General features: G+C 40.5%; 1 pseudogene; it reads right to left on the reverse strand.

Annotated features, from left to right (window-relative positions):
- Positions 1 to 1,478: 1,478 nt before the first annotated feature.
- On the reverse strand, positions 1,479 to 6,417 carry LOC139016655 (myosin regulatory light chain 12B pseudogene; annotated as a pseudogene).
- Positions 6,418 to 14,967: the final 8,550 nt, after the last annotated feature.

Here is a 14,967-nt window from a genome sequence, read left to right on the forward strand (position 1 = left end):
TGTCAATATGTAAGAGATTTTACATATGGCAGGTAAACCCTAGATTGAAATTTTTTTTCTTAATGTAGGATTTGTCCATTTATCTTTTGCCACACCAAAATGTTGTCATGGTTATGAGAATGCCTTCTTTTCTCCATCCTCACTCCTTCTATCACGCTCTTCTTTCCCTACCCTCGTTCCCCACACCTTTCTCTCTGTGTGTGCCTGTTTTCCTTCCTCTCTGTCTGCCTGTCTCTCTATATTCTTCTTGGTGTGAGTCTTCTTTTTCTTTCTTTTTCTCTTACCCCTCTCACCCCTCTCACTTGACTCCTCATTCCCTGCTTTCTAGCTCCATGCAAATACTAATTTCTAGTGCAGAGAGCACTGTATTTTTTTTTACCTTGTTACTTGCAAAGACAACTAAACCCAAGAGGTGAGCAGGACAGCACAATAAGGGGTTAAAGTAATGTGTTTTCAAAATTGGCTGAATTTGAGATCCCTTGATGAGGAGTTCTTTTATATGTGTTATCCATCCCACCCTCAGAGATTCCAGTTTTTGCAGAGGGGTGTAATATACCAATGGATAATGGATAGCTAGTATTTTTAAATCTCTCCAGGGGATTCCGGTACACCTGCATTAGCGCTGGATCAGAGAGGCTAGACAAATGCCCCCCCCCCTCCCCCCGCAGTGCTGGCAGAGTGCTTGGAAAAGCTGGCTGTTACAGTCTCAGATAATTACTTTCAACAACTACCCATCTCAGCAAAGACTGCATGAGGGGCTCACATGGAGTAGAAGCAATAGTAAAGTAGGTCTGCAGGACCTTATACTCCATCTCAAGTGGCAAAGGAGAGAGAAAGGTGAGGTTCAACTCAACCTAAGTGTGACTGCAATGCAGCAAATGGACACAGGGGGGCGGTGTCGCCCCACGTGGCTTAGACGCTCCTGACCCAGATTCCAGGAAGGCTCTGCCTTGGTGAAGCATTGGCTCACCACTCTACTTCTCACGCTTAGCCCCTGTCCTATACAGCCTGGCTCTCAGATGATTAAAGTTCATATGTCATTTATTGAACATAAATTATCATCAAACATTGTCCTGGGTTATTTCATTTAATCTTTATAGCAACCTGAGGTAGACCTATTATTTCCATTCTACCAAAGAGTAATGGAGGTAATTTCCTAGTGGATAGCAGAGCCAGTCTACTCAAGCCTGCCTGACTCCAACGCAAGCGTTCTTTATATTTAACAACTGCTACTTTACTCGATAACATTTAATTGATCCTGAACATATTAATAAACGCTAATTTACCAATTAATTTATTCATGCAGGGCAATTATTTCTTTTTTTCTTCCTTCTTAAACAGGCATCAGTAAGAATAACTGAGTTAGCTAAGAAGTCTTAAAGCCCATGGTGTGTGTGTTTTTGGGGTGGGGGGGTTCAATTTGTAGATTTTTATTTGTAAATTCTTTTTCAACACAATATACAACCTCATCTACAGTCTGATTATACAAGTGCTAAGGGCAGAAAGATCTAGCATAAATATATTAAAGAGGCAAAGCTGTGAAATTAAGTTGTATGCAGCAGGTCTGTGAGGATGGGGGAAATGTTAGGGAAATAAAACAAAGACTAAGGAATTGGAAGGTTTTAGCTAAAGTTCTTTCAGCCATCTTTCTCTTTAGTTCCATGTTTAAGGATTCGCGTGAACTCAATGTAACTTTGTCAATAGGTGCTTCTCTGTACAGCTTCCTCATCTGTAAGCCAATCTCCCATTATTGTCAGCAGCTCTCTCAGGTAATCTTCCCAAATGGTGCCAGTTGCTTCTTCATCAAAGCAAGCAAAAGCATTTCTGATGACCTCTTCCTGGCCTGTGCCATTTAACTCCTCACCAAGCATCGTGGGGAACGTGGTGGGATTTATGGGCCCTGGAGCTGCATTCATCATGGCATCGAGCTGAGCACCAGCTGGATTCTTCCCTAGAGAAGCAAGCTGTCATGCAAATCTTCCTTGTCAGTGAACCCATGTCTGTTCTGACCTCTTTAAACTCCTGAACCTGAGGCTGGTCTAACATGGCGAGCACAGTGGATGTTGCATGCTGGGGGTGCTTCTGAGTGGTCTTGGTTTTGCCTGTTTGTTTGACATGGTAGCTGTTTAATTCACCGCCAGACACTACAGCCTGGGCTGCCCTGCACAAAACAACCCTGCTTGCATTTTAGCAAGTGACTGAAGGAACAAAGAATGAATGTCTGATGGTGAAATAGTAGCCATGGGGTTGCCTACTCCTTACAGCTATGCCTGGTGTCAGTTACACTGAAAGTCTGCAGACATAATGCAGGATTTTATTTGGCTAACATGATGTTATTAAAAAAATATAAATTTCAGTAGTTCTAGATGGGACGTTTGCCCTGCAGTTCATCCCAGTCCCCACTGTTCCCTTTTTTCCCATCTTTATTCTTTACTCATCCATGTTATCTGCCTGGTCTCCCTGGGGATGGAGGCACCGGGCTGATGGGTCATGGTAATGCTATTGGGAGATGAGACCTGCCTTTGGGCCATGAACCTCACCCCCCTCCAAATCCCTTCCCTCGCTCTCCTTCCCTCCAGGTGTTGTCATCTTCATCACACTGGCTGCTCTTTATTGCTGGCAGCTCTTAACACCTGCAATGGGCATATCTGTGGGTCTACTCTGCTGCTTCTAGCACCCAGCCCAGCCTTGGGAATGCCAGAGCTAAATTTAACTGCACTGCTTCATCAGATGCTTGGGTATTTTCAGCACTTAGTAGCATGGGCTGGCTTAGCTGGAAGTTGCTGAGGGCTGCTGCCAAGTCACACCCAGTGTTTTGGATTGAAATTAGCCTCCACCTTGTTCAAGGGCTTGATCCCTCCCCCTTCCTTCTTAATTGGAGTTCAGGAGACTGAAGAAGGCAAGGAGTGGCTGAGAGGGAGACAAGAGAAGGCATACCCTGGGGACCCTTTGAATTTGCTTGGTTATTTCTTCCTTCTCTTAGCCAGTCACCTTTACAGCACATGAGTGCTGGAAGATCCTGAGCTGGAGACCTTGCTCTCCAGCTAAGTATGATGAGGGTGACCCACGTGGCCAGGACTACCTCCTGATTGGTAGCTGAGAGGAGGGTTTGGTCTGCATTGCACAATGCTGGGCTGCCTGCTGGCCTGTTCTCTCCTGGCCTGCTAGGACTCATTGTTCAGGGAGTGACCGGTCTTGTTTGGAGTGCCAGCATTCTTCATGTGTCATCCAGTGTCCTTTCCTAACCTGAGCATTGGTCAACAGCACTTTGTGCCCAAAAGCTTGGCCCTCAGTCCTCGGAAAGTCCCTAGCTGGTGGGACTGTGGGTTGGCAGTCCCTCTGGCCAAGAGAGCAGTGTATGTGCAGAATCACAGGTTTCCAGTGACGGTTACAAATAGAAGAGAGACCTCCAGACCACAGCTCTCACGCTAGACGGGGTTTGGGATCCTCTGTTTGGAACTGCTCTTGTTACAGACGGCAAGCTGCAGCTCTCAAAGGTTGTTGTTTTTTTTCTTTCCATTTTATTTTCTTTATTGATTAAGGTATTACATATGTGTCCTTATCCCCCCATTGCCTCCCCACCCTCCCACACTCATGCCCTCATCCTCTGGTGTCTGTGTCCATTGGATAGGCTTATATGCATGCATACAAGTCCTTTGGTTGATCTCTTCCCCTTACCCTCGCCCTCCCCTACCTTGCCTCTGAGGTTTGACAGTCTGATAGATGCTTCTCTGTCTCTGGATCTGTTTTTGTTCATCAGTTTATGTTGCTCATTATATTCCACAAATGAGTGAGATCATGTGACATTTATCTTTCTTCCACTGGCTTATTTCGCTTAGCATAATGCTCTCCAGTTCCATCCATGCTGTTGCAAATGATAAGAATTCCTTCTTTTTCAATAGAGGACATACTAGTAAGGAAGGCCAAGAGACATATAAAAACATGCTCAAAGTCACTAATCATCTGAGAGATGCAAATAAAAATGACAATGCAGTACCATCTCACACCTGTCAGAATGGCTATCAACAAATCAACAAATGACAAGTGCTGGCGAGGATGCGGAGAAAAAGGAACCCTCGTGCACTGCTGGTGGGAATGCAGACTGGTGCAGCCATTGTGGAGAACAGTGTGGAGTTTCCTCAAAAAACTAAAAATGGAACTCCCGTTTGACCCAGTGATCCCACTTCTAGGAATATATCCCAAGAAATCAGAAATACTAGTCAGAAAGGATATATGCACCCCTATGTTCATAGCGACACAATTTACCATAGCTAAGATTTGGAAACAGCCTAAGTGCCCATCAGCAGATGAGTGGATTAGAAAACTGTGGTACATGATGGAATACTATGCTGTAGTAAAAAAGGTTGTTAGTTTTATGTCTGGCTTCTACCCTGAATCATGTCCTCAGACCTTCGTATTTTTCATGCTAATATTGACAAGAACTAGCAATCAAGACACTATACCAGGCACATTTTAAACACTTTACATGAGTTAACTCATTTAGACCTTACACCAGACCTATCTATGAGGTACACAGTGCTATTGTCCCTGTTTTACAGAAAGGGACCTGGGGACTCAGAGAGGTTAAGTGACTTGCCCAAGGTCACACAGGATTTGGAGCTGGGTGTCCTAGTAACAGAGCTCTTAAACGTGGTGTATACTGCCTCTCATGGTGCCACTGGGACTGCCCATTTCTTGTCCATCTCTTACATCAGATTGTGAACTACTTGAAGAAAGGGATTGTTGTTTTTTTAATTTTGGTAATAACAAATTTTATTTATTTTTAAAATTAAATTTATTGGGAGTGACAATGGTTAATAAGATTATATCAGTTTCAAGCGCACATTTCTATGACACATCATTTGTATATTACTTTGTGTGCCCACCACCCAAAGTGCAGTCCTCTTCCATAACCGTATATTTGACCCCCTTTATTTACCCTTTACACCCTCTTCCTCTTGTAATCAACATACTGTTGTCTTTGTCTGAGTTTTTGTTTGTTTTTCTTGTTTGTTCATTTGCTGCTTTCAGTTTTATATTCCACATATGAGTGAAATCAATATGGTTCTTATCTTTTCCCAATCTATGGCTTGTCTTTTCAGAAGTTTTTATTTTTAATGAAGTCTAATTTATTAATTTTTTCATTTATGTATCATGCACTTAGATTTATAGCTAAGAAATCTTTGCCCATCATAAGAACAAAAATTTTTCTCCTAGGTTTCCTTCTAGAAGTTTTATAGTTTTTAGGTTTACATTTAGGTGTATGGTCAGTTTTGAGTTAACTTTTGAATATGATATTATGTATGGATCAAAGTCCCCCCCCCCCTTTTTATCCATGTGGATATACAGTTATTTCAGCATCATTTATTGAGAAGATTATCCTTTCTCCTCTGAATTGCTTTTGCACTTTTGTCAAAAACCAGTTGTCCATACATGTACGGGTCTATTTCTGGGCTCTTATGCTGTTCCATTGATCCATTTGTCTGTCTTTACACCAATACCACACTATCTTGATATCTGTGGCTTTATAATAGCATTGAAATCAAGTGGTGGTAATCCTTCAATTTTACTTTTTCCAAGTTGTTTATTCTATATCATTTACATTTCTGTATGAATTGTCTTTCTGTGTTATATATGATGCTAGTGATAGGTTTTTCATAGATGCTCTTTATCTAATTAAGAAAGTTTCCTTCTATTACTAGTTTGCTCAGAGTTTTTTTTTAATCAAAAATAATATTGGATTAAATGCATTTTATGCATCTATTGGGATAATTATGTAGATTTTTCATTTTAGCTTATTAATATGGTGAATTATATTTATAAAACATTGATTGACTCTTTTAAAAAAATATATTTTTTATTTCAGAGAGGAAGGGAGAGGGAGAGAGAGATAGAAATATCAATGATGAAAGAGAATCATTGATTGGCTGCCTCCTGCATGTCCCCTACTAGGGATTGAACCTGCAACCAAGGTACATCCCCTTGACCAGAATCGTACCTGGGACCCTTCAGTCTGCAGGCCGATGCTCTATCCATTGAGTCAAACCAACCAGGGCTTGATTAACTCTTAATGTTAAATTAATCTTGCTCTATTGGGATTAACCCCCACCACCACCCCTTGGTCATGATGTATTATCCATTTAAAATAGGCAGTTGTCTTTTAACCAAATAACTTATATGCATATATGTATAACCTGTGGACACAGACATAATGTGATGAAGGCCTGGGGTGGGGAAGTAGGTGTGGGGTGGAGGAGATCAATGGGGGGAAAAGGTGACATCTGTAATACTTTCAACAGTAAAGATAAAAAATTTTAAAAAGCGTTAAATAATAAAAAAAACAAACTTACCAATGTAGTTATCATTTCCACAGCTGTTCAATCTTTCATATGGATCCGCATTTCCATTTGGTATCATTTTCGTTCCTTTCCTTCCTTTTCTCTTTCTTTCATTCCCAAAGAACTGCTGATGAGTTTTTCCTACTTTTATACATCTCAAGGAAGGTCTTAATTTCACTTACATTTTTAAAAGAGATTTTCACAGTGTATAGGCAATTTTTTTCTTTCAGTAATGTATAATTGTAGCTTTATTGTTGGCTCACTTACGGTGTTTCTAAGAAAAACTTGCCATCATGCTCATCTTTGCTCTTATGAATGTGTCTTTTTTCACTGTCTGGTTATAATATTTTCCCTTTAGCACTGGTTTTCAGAATTTGATATATCATGTGCCTTGGTATAATTTCATGTTTTCTGTGCTTGTGCAAGGAGTTTGTGGAACCTCTTAAATCTGTTTATAACTTTTATCAAACATTTTTAAATTGCAGCTGTGACTTATTCACATATTTTCTGTTTCTCCCTCTCTTTTCTCTCCTTTGGAGATTCTAATTATGTTTATATTAGGCCACCTAATGTTTTCCAAAAGTCCAGTGATGCTCTGTTTGTTTATATTTGAGTTTTCTCTCTGGGTTATATTTTAGATCCTTGCTACTGCTGTCTTTAAATTCAATAATCTTTTTTCCCCTATAATATTTAATCCGCTTTTAATTCTACCTAGTGCATTTTTATCACAAATATTGTAATTTTCATCTCTGGAAGTTGGGTCTTTTAAAAGTATTTCTCATGTTGGCCTGGTGGGTTAGCTCAGTTGGTTTGAGTGTCATCCCTATATGCCAAGGTTTTGGGTTTGATCCGGGTCAAGGCACATACAATAATCCAATGAATACATACATCAATGGGACAACAAATTGATGTCTCTCTCTCTCTCTTTTCCTCTCTCCCTCTAAAAATCAATTAATCAATAGATAAATTGTTAAAATATTTCTCATGTCTCTACTTAGCAAGTCCAATATTTCCTCCAGCTTTCTAAAGTTATTATAGTTATAATAACTGTTTTAATGTCCTTTCTGTTAATTCTAGCATTTATATCAATTCTGGGTAGCCTTCCAATTGATTGGTTTTTCTCCTTATAATGGACTGTAGTTTTGTTTCTTTGCATGTCTTGTGACTTTTTTTTAAAATCCCTACCCAAGGAAAAGTTTGTTTGTTTTTAAGGAATAATCACTACCTTTAAATATGTATATTTTATTGATTTCAGAGAGGAAAGAAGAAGGAGAGAGAGAGAGAAACATCAATGATGAGAGAGAATCGTTGATCAGCTGCCTCCTGTACTCCCTCTACTGGGGATTGAGCTCACAACCTGGGCATATGCCCTTGATTGGAATTGAACCCAGGACCCTTCACTCCCCAGGCCAAAGCTCTATCCACTGAGCCAAACTGTCTAGGGCAAGGATATGTTTTTATTGATTTTAGAGAGAGAGAGAAACATTGATGTGAAAGAGAAACATTGATCAGTTGCCTCCCATATGTGCCCCAACTGGGGATTGAACCCACAACCTTTTTGGTGTACAGGACAATGCTCCAACCAATTGAGCCACTTGGCTGGGAGCATGTCTAGTGTTTTTTTGATTGGATGCTAGATTTAAAAAATTTTACCTTTTTGGGTACTGGATATTTTTATGTTTTTATAAATATTCTAGAGCTTTGTTCTGGGATACAGTTAATTTACGTGGAATAGTTTGGACCTTTTAAAGCTTGCTTTTAAAAGTTCTTAGGGAGAGCTGGACTGTTTTTAGTTTAAGGTTAATTACTCCTTACTACCAATGCATGACACTTTTGAGGATCTACCACATATCCATGAATTACAATATTTTCTAGTCTGCTTGGAAGTAACAGACACTAACCTGGGGTCCACATGTATACTAGGTACTGTTTCCTTTGATTTTTTTTTTTTTTTAAGATCACTACTTTTTTAAAAAAATATATTTTATTGATTTTTTACAGAGAGGAAGGGAGAGGGATAGAGAGTTGAGAGAAACATCGATCAGCTGCCTCCTGCACACTCCCTACTGAGTATGTGCCCGCAACCAAGGTACATGCCCATGACAGAATCGAACCTGGGACCGTTGAGTCCGCAGGCCGACGCTCTATCCACTGAGCCAAACCAGTTAGGGCTCCTTTGATTCTTTTAGGCAGTTCCCTGCTCACATGTTCTGGTTAGTACTCAGCTGAATTCTCAAGGGGAACCCTCTGCAGATCTGTGGGAGTACTCGCTTCTATCTCTCTCTCTCTCTCTCTCTCTATCTCTCTCTCTCTCTCTCTCTCTCTCTCTCTCTCTCTCTCTCTCTCTTTCTCTTCTGCGGTACTCGGCCAATATGCAAATCATGGGATTTCCACCTGCCATGATCTTCTTGGCCCTTCAGTTGCATTTCTTTGACTCGCAGAATTCATCAAGCTTGATTCATTTCTTATTTGTTTCCTGTCTCTAAGGAATCACTTTTTTTTGTTGCCTGGTGTCCAGTGTCTTGTAAACCATGTTTATTTATTTATGAAGTTGTTTCAGAAATGAGAGTAATTACAGTTCCTGTTACCTCATCTCCCTTAGAAGCAGAGGTTCCCAGAGTCTGCCTTTAGGCAAGGCCTTGATGAAAGAAAGATTGGGAAAAATTACTCCTTATACCCAACCTTAGTTGGAGGGTATTCTTATCATCTTCCCTTTTAGATGAGTAGGGGGTGGTGTGGGCTTTGGCTCAGACTGGGGTAAAGGGAGCTGGGCTGGGTGAGTGGTTGTAGAGCCTGACCTTCCTGAGGATGTGGAGAAAGGAAGGTTGCTGTCTACATTCCAGATAAGAGAGGCTCAGAAAGTATAGATACATAGTTTTCTTTTAAAATTATTTTCTACATTCTCTTGTTAAGTCTAAGATTTCTTTAGGCCCTGGCCTTTCTATTCAGCTCCTGCAAGTGAAATCCTGCTGTTATATTTCTTCCTGTGTTATATTTTAGATCCCTGGGAGGCAAAACACAGCAGTAACTCTGGGTAGGAGAGGATTAGGTGAGGCAGGTGCAGAAGGGATGGCGTGCTAAACAAACTAATTAGGAGAAACTTTATAATCATGAAATCAGAAAACACTTATCAAGATGAAGGTTTGGCCTGTATTTTGAAATTAAAACATATCTTTGTGAGTAAAAAACCCTCTTTTGACCCAATTAGGTTTTAAGCATCTATCTCCTATGTAATATTGCCTTTAAAAGCCTATAAAGACCTTTTATGCTAATTGGTTTTCAGGGATAATGGTATTCAAATTGAGAGCTGTTACTTCAAAAGTTATATAAATGGTTATTTTTCTTTGTCAGACAGAAAATCCTTAGACTCCATGTTTGTGTCTCCTCCCTTTATATTTCAAGACAAATACATCAATAAATGTGATAAATTCCTTCCAGAATATTGCTAGAGAGTTATTATTGGCAGGAACAAAAATGGATTTGAGATATCAAATTCCAGGATGTAAGTCTACCCAAACTAAATAGAGCAGGTGGATTTGAGAGATGGGACCCACAGAGGTTTTGTAACTGATAGAATATATACATCTTGAAGGTATACACCAGAATGTCAGAGGGGCTGGAAGCCACAGACAGGATGGACACAACATACCGGAGTGAGCAGAAGTCGTTTTGCAGTTGTGTGTGAAACACAGAAATTATTCTTGTATTATTATTAATTATAGTATTACTTATTTTTATTATTTTATTTTATTTTATTGTTTTATTGCTTAAAGTATTACAAAGAGTATTACATATGTCTCCTTTTTTCCCCCCGTCCTTGACAATCCCCTGTACTTATTTTTATTATTAACCTATTTTGCCCACCTCTGCATGTTAGGGCAGGAAAAACTCTGAGAACGTTTGCACTAGACATTAAATTCCTTGAGATCGCAGTCTACTTTTTATCCCTTTTTGTTGTCATCACCTATTACTATCCTAGATACATAGCAGGCTGGCACGTAGCTGCGGAGAAGGGACATAACTTCTGTTTCTTTGCACATTGATTGGCTTGTTGTAAGATGAAAGCATTTCCTCCTTTTCCTCTTTCTTGGTTTTTATCAAAATTTTGACTGCTCCAAGCATCTTCCTGGTGAGAACACGTGTAGGGGACTAATAATGGGACATTTGAAAAGTGGATTAACACAGAGATCCGAATGGCCAGATATTTGGTTTACCTCTATAAATAGATATTTATGCTCTATTTTTATTCACTGTATTAACTTCTCATTTATCCTGGGAAAATATATTTTTGTATTGTTTTATAGTTTACAAAGCATATTTCATCCATGAAGATCTTATTGCTCTGTAAGGGAAGATATTTGTGTTTGATTTGACAGTTAAGAAACCTGAGCTTGGGCTATTTCTTGAGATCACTTGGCTGGTACTTGACAGGAGTCATGTCCAGGGTCTTGATATTCTGACTCTTAGAACCAGGATTTGCTTCCCCAAATGAACTGACTATGAAACTGCAGTAAACCCACAAATCTCAGTAGGGAAATCAATTGTGTTCTAATTTCTAAGTACTTGAACAAAGAAGAAATTGAAATACATATAAAATTAAAATTTAAAAAGCCACTAACATTGATTGAATACTAACTACGTGCTAGACTTTGAATGCATATATTATCTCATTTAATCCTCCCATAATCCTAAGAAGTGGGTCACTATAGTCATTTCCCATGTTTATAGATGAAGAAAGGGCTTCTAAAGGTTAAAGAAAAAGTCAAAAGTCACATGGTGAATAGCAGAGCTATATTTGAACTCAAGTCTGCTGGATGCCAGACTTAAGGTCTTAACCACTCTTGCAACTGTCAAGCAGGAGCCATCAAAGGCCAGAAGAACATAGAAGAACCATGATAAATAATGTTTATTGCGTGTTCCCTCTGTGTAAACATAGTGCTATATGGTTTACATGCAATTTCTCATTTGCTCCTTACAACAAACCTGTGGAAGAGGATGAGCCACTGCTTCAGTTTTACAGATGGTACAACTGAAGCGCTGAGAAGTGCAGTATCTTGCTCAGGTTCACATAGTAAGTGGCAGAGCTGGGATCAGAATCCAAGAAATACTTTGCTCAGAATCTGGATACTTCCAATCTGTCTAATGCTTTAACCAGTCTTTTCTCATCTGTTTTGGTCAAAGGCAAGGGCGGGGGAAGAGTGAGGGAGGTTAGATTGTAAAGGTGCTCGGGACTCTTGGGCATGTCAAGGGAGCACATCATGCCACTTTGGGCAAGCTGGAAATAAGCAAACTGTGACTACAAGAAAAGTAACCATTTAATAAGGACTTTCTACAAGGACTTTGGCGTCGGGAGAGTTGTCTGGAAAATACCACATTATTGGCTTGAGAACAGTAAATATGCTTCAGACATTTTCACTGTAAGGTAGGGGTTTGGACAAGTTAGAAGTGTGTTTACTGCCATGGGTCTGAAGAGAGAACGAGGTTGGGTTAAGTAGCTATTAATAACAGTTGACTATAAGGAGAAACAACCATGGGCTGTGGTTGCCACAGTCTGTTCATCAGGCTAATATGTGCTACTTGTTTATTTTGTATTACGGTTACTGGTTTCAGGCACGCAGAATTAGATTAATCATAATCCTTGCTTTATAGCACATTGTCTACACTGGACCTTGTGACTGGTTTATACTGATTATTGTTTTTAAAAATTCTTATTTTAACCCACAATTAAGTGAGAACATATTCTAATATGTGCTCCTGGGTACTCTGGACCCGGGGCTACAGCTCTGGCACTTGGTTTATCTGTGAAATCTTTCCCACATTCTGGACATGAAACTAAGAGGAAATGGCTCAGGAGAGTCAGCCCTGAGCCCCAGAATGTGGCCAATGACAGTGCCATCGGTAAGCAGCTCCTCTCCTTCCCAGCAGGGGTTAAGTGTTAGGGGCAGCGTCAGCCACGGGCTTGGCGAGAGCATAGTATTCATGGCATCCTCTCCACATTCCAAGGAGAGAAAACAAACAAGTGATCCTTTTCTAGGAGAAGGGAGGCCATGTTCCAGTGTCCTGTGAATCTCATAATCACCATTCCTCTGCCAGGTAAAAAAGTTGCTCACACTCTCAACACTTTTTCTTGGGAGGGCCAGTTGGGGTGAGGCCAGCAGAGCAGCTTCTAGTAGGGAAATTGGGGAGCCTGCACTCTCTCCCCCCATCATTGGCCTGGTTAGAAATCCTGTAATTGGGCAGTTACAGGGAGAAGCAGAGGTGGCTTTAGAGAAAAATCTCTTTCCAAACCACCCACCTAGAAGACTTTCATACTTGTCTCTTTTTTCCTTATCACAATTTCTTTCTGTTTCTATGGAAAACATATTTGTTCTTTCCTCCCTACCACCAAAGTGGATTTTAATTGTGAAACCAAAGTGGGACTGGGCGTTTTGTGTTTCTAGTGGTTGAGGTCATTGTTAAGACTATTCCTCTATGAAAGGCATCTGGGTTATATATATATATATATATATTTTTTTGGTTGTCCCTAGTTTGGCAGCACATTGCAGTGGGTAAGAATATGAGCTCTGCAGTTGTAGTGACTGGTTTCAAGTTCTAGCTTCATCTACTAGCACATTTGAAGACAAATTTCGGCAACACATTTCACTTTGCTTAATGTTAGTCCTTATTTATGAGATAATGGTAACTACATAAAATTGTTACGAAGATTAATTCAGACCTCCTTTGTAATACATTTAGTACAGCTCTTGGCACGTAGAAAGCACTCAGTAAATGTTAGTTACTGACAGAAAAAGACAAGTATCACATGATCTCACTCATATGTGGAATCGAAAGAACAGAATAAACTGATGAACAAAATAGATCCAAAGACATAGAAGTATAGAACAGAATGTGTAATCTCAGAGGGAAGGCAGAGGTGGGTAGGTGGGGAGGGATCAACCAAAGAACTTGTATGCATATATTCATAACCCATGGACACAGACAATAAGGTGAAGGCCTGGGGTGGAAGGAGCGGGGGCTTGAAGGGGCCAATGGGGGAAAAGGGGGACATATGTAATATGTTCAACAATAAAAATTAAAAAAATAAAAATAAAAAATAAATGTTACTGATATTATTATAAAATGTATCTTAATATACTTATATTTTTATTTCTCCTGGCTGAATACCCTGAAGTAGGATTTTTTGAGTCCAAGTGTGTGTGCATTATACATTTTAATACATGGTGCCTGATTATTATCTAAAAAGTTTGCAGTGGTTGCTCTGGCCTCTGTTGCTAAGTAGTTAGAGCATCAGCCCATGCACTAAAGAGTTGCAGGTTCGATTTCCAGTCAAGGGCAAGTACATGGGTTGCAGGTGTGATCCCAGACCCCAGTTGGGACGTGTGCAGGAGGCAACCCATCAATGTGTCTCTCTCATATCAATGTTTCTCTCTCTCCCCAGTCTCTCTTCCCCTGCCTTTCTTCCTTCCACTCTCTAAAAATCAATGGGAAAAATATCCTCAGGTGAGGATTAACAACAACAAAGAAGTTTGCAATAGTCAGTTGGTTAGAGCACTGTCCCCATATGCCAAGGTTGTGGGTTCAGTCTCCAGTCATGGCACATAAAAGAAGCAACCAATAAATGCACAAATAAGTGGAATAAGAAATCAATGTCTGCCCCTATCCACCCCCCCTCCCGCTCCGGTGCCTGCCTTCCTTTCTCTCTCTCAATCAATTTTTTAAAAAAGTTTGCTGCAATTTATCATCCTACTATTAGTGAACAGGAGTGGTCTTCTTCCCCAAACTTAACCAACATAGGATTAGGAATCATTTAAATTTTGGCCATGATGGGTAATGATGGGTAGAAATGATTTTCTTATTTTAATTTGCATCTTCCTGATTTCTAAAGAAAGATGCACCTATACATAGATTTATTGGCTATTTTCAGATTGTCTTCTAACTCTGAACAGTCTATGCCTATTTCTAGCCTTTGTCATGGGATTTTACAAATATTTTTATTTGAGTAAATATTACTAATTTATAAGAACTCTCCATGAATTAAGAATATTTACCTATGTTAGGGGAGTCGACCAAGATGGCGGCGTAGGTAAACACCGGAGACCGCTGCCGCAAACAACCATTTCAAAAATACAACTAAAAGACTGAACGGACATCACCCAGAACCACAGGAAGGCTGGCTGAAGAGAGACTCTACAACTAGAAGGAAAGAGAACAGCAAATCGAGGCTCAGAGGCGGCGCAGTGTGGAAAATACAAAGGTACCGAGGTGCGCGCGAAAGCGGGCTGGTGGCTGAGGGCGCGGTTGTCGTTTTCTGTCGGGACTGAGTCTCAGACTCTGGGCTCCAGATCCGGGCGAGTCTCTAGGGACCCAGACTCAAACGGGAGAAGCGGGATTACCCGGCATCAGTTGGAACCTGAGGGCAGCTTTCTCTCCGAGGTTTGCAGCGGCTGCCGGGGTTCTGAGAAGCAGAGCCTCTGGGAACGGGACTGAGCGTGGCCATAACTGCTCCCTCCGCCCGCCCTGTTGATCCCGCCCCGCCCAAAGCCTGCGCACAGCCATTTGCTGATCGCCTCAGGCAAAGGCTGGATTAGCGCCTCCCCAGAAGACAGAGTTTTCCGCACAGCTGATTACT

The sequence above is a fragment of the Myotis yumanensis genome, unplaced genomic scaffold, assembly GCF_028538775.1.
Source record: "Myotis yumanensis isolate MYYU_CA2020_CCGP unplaced genomic scaffold, mMyoYum1.0.hap1 SCAF_9, whole genome shotgun sequence".
In the NCBI taxonomy this organism is placed as follows: Eukaryota; Metazoa; Chordata; class Mammalia; order Chiroptera; family Vespertilionidae; genus Myotis; species Myotis yumanensis.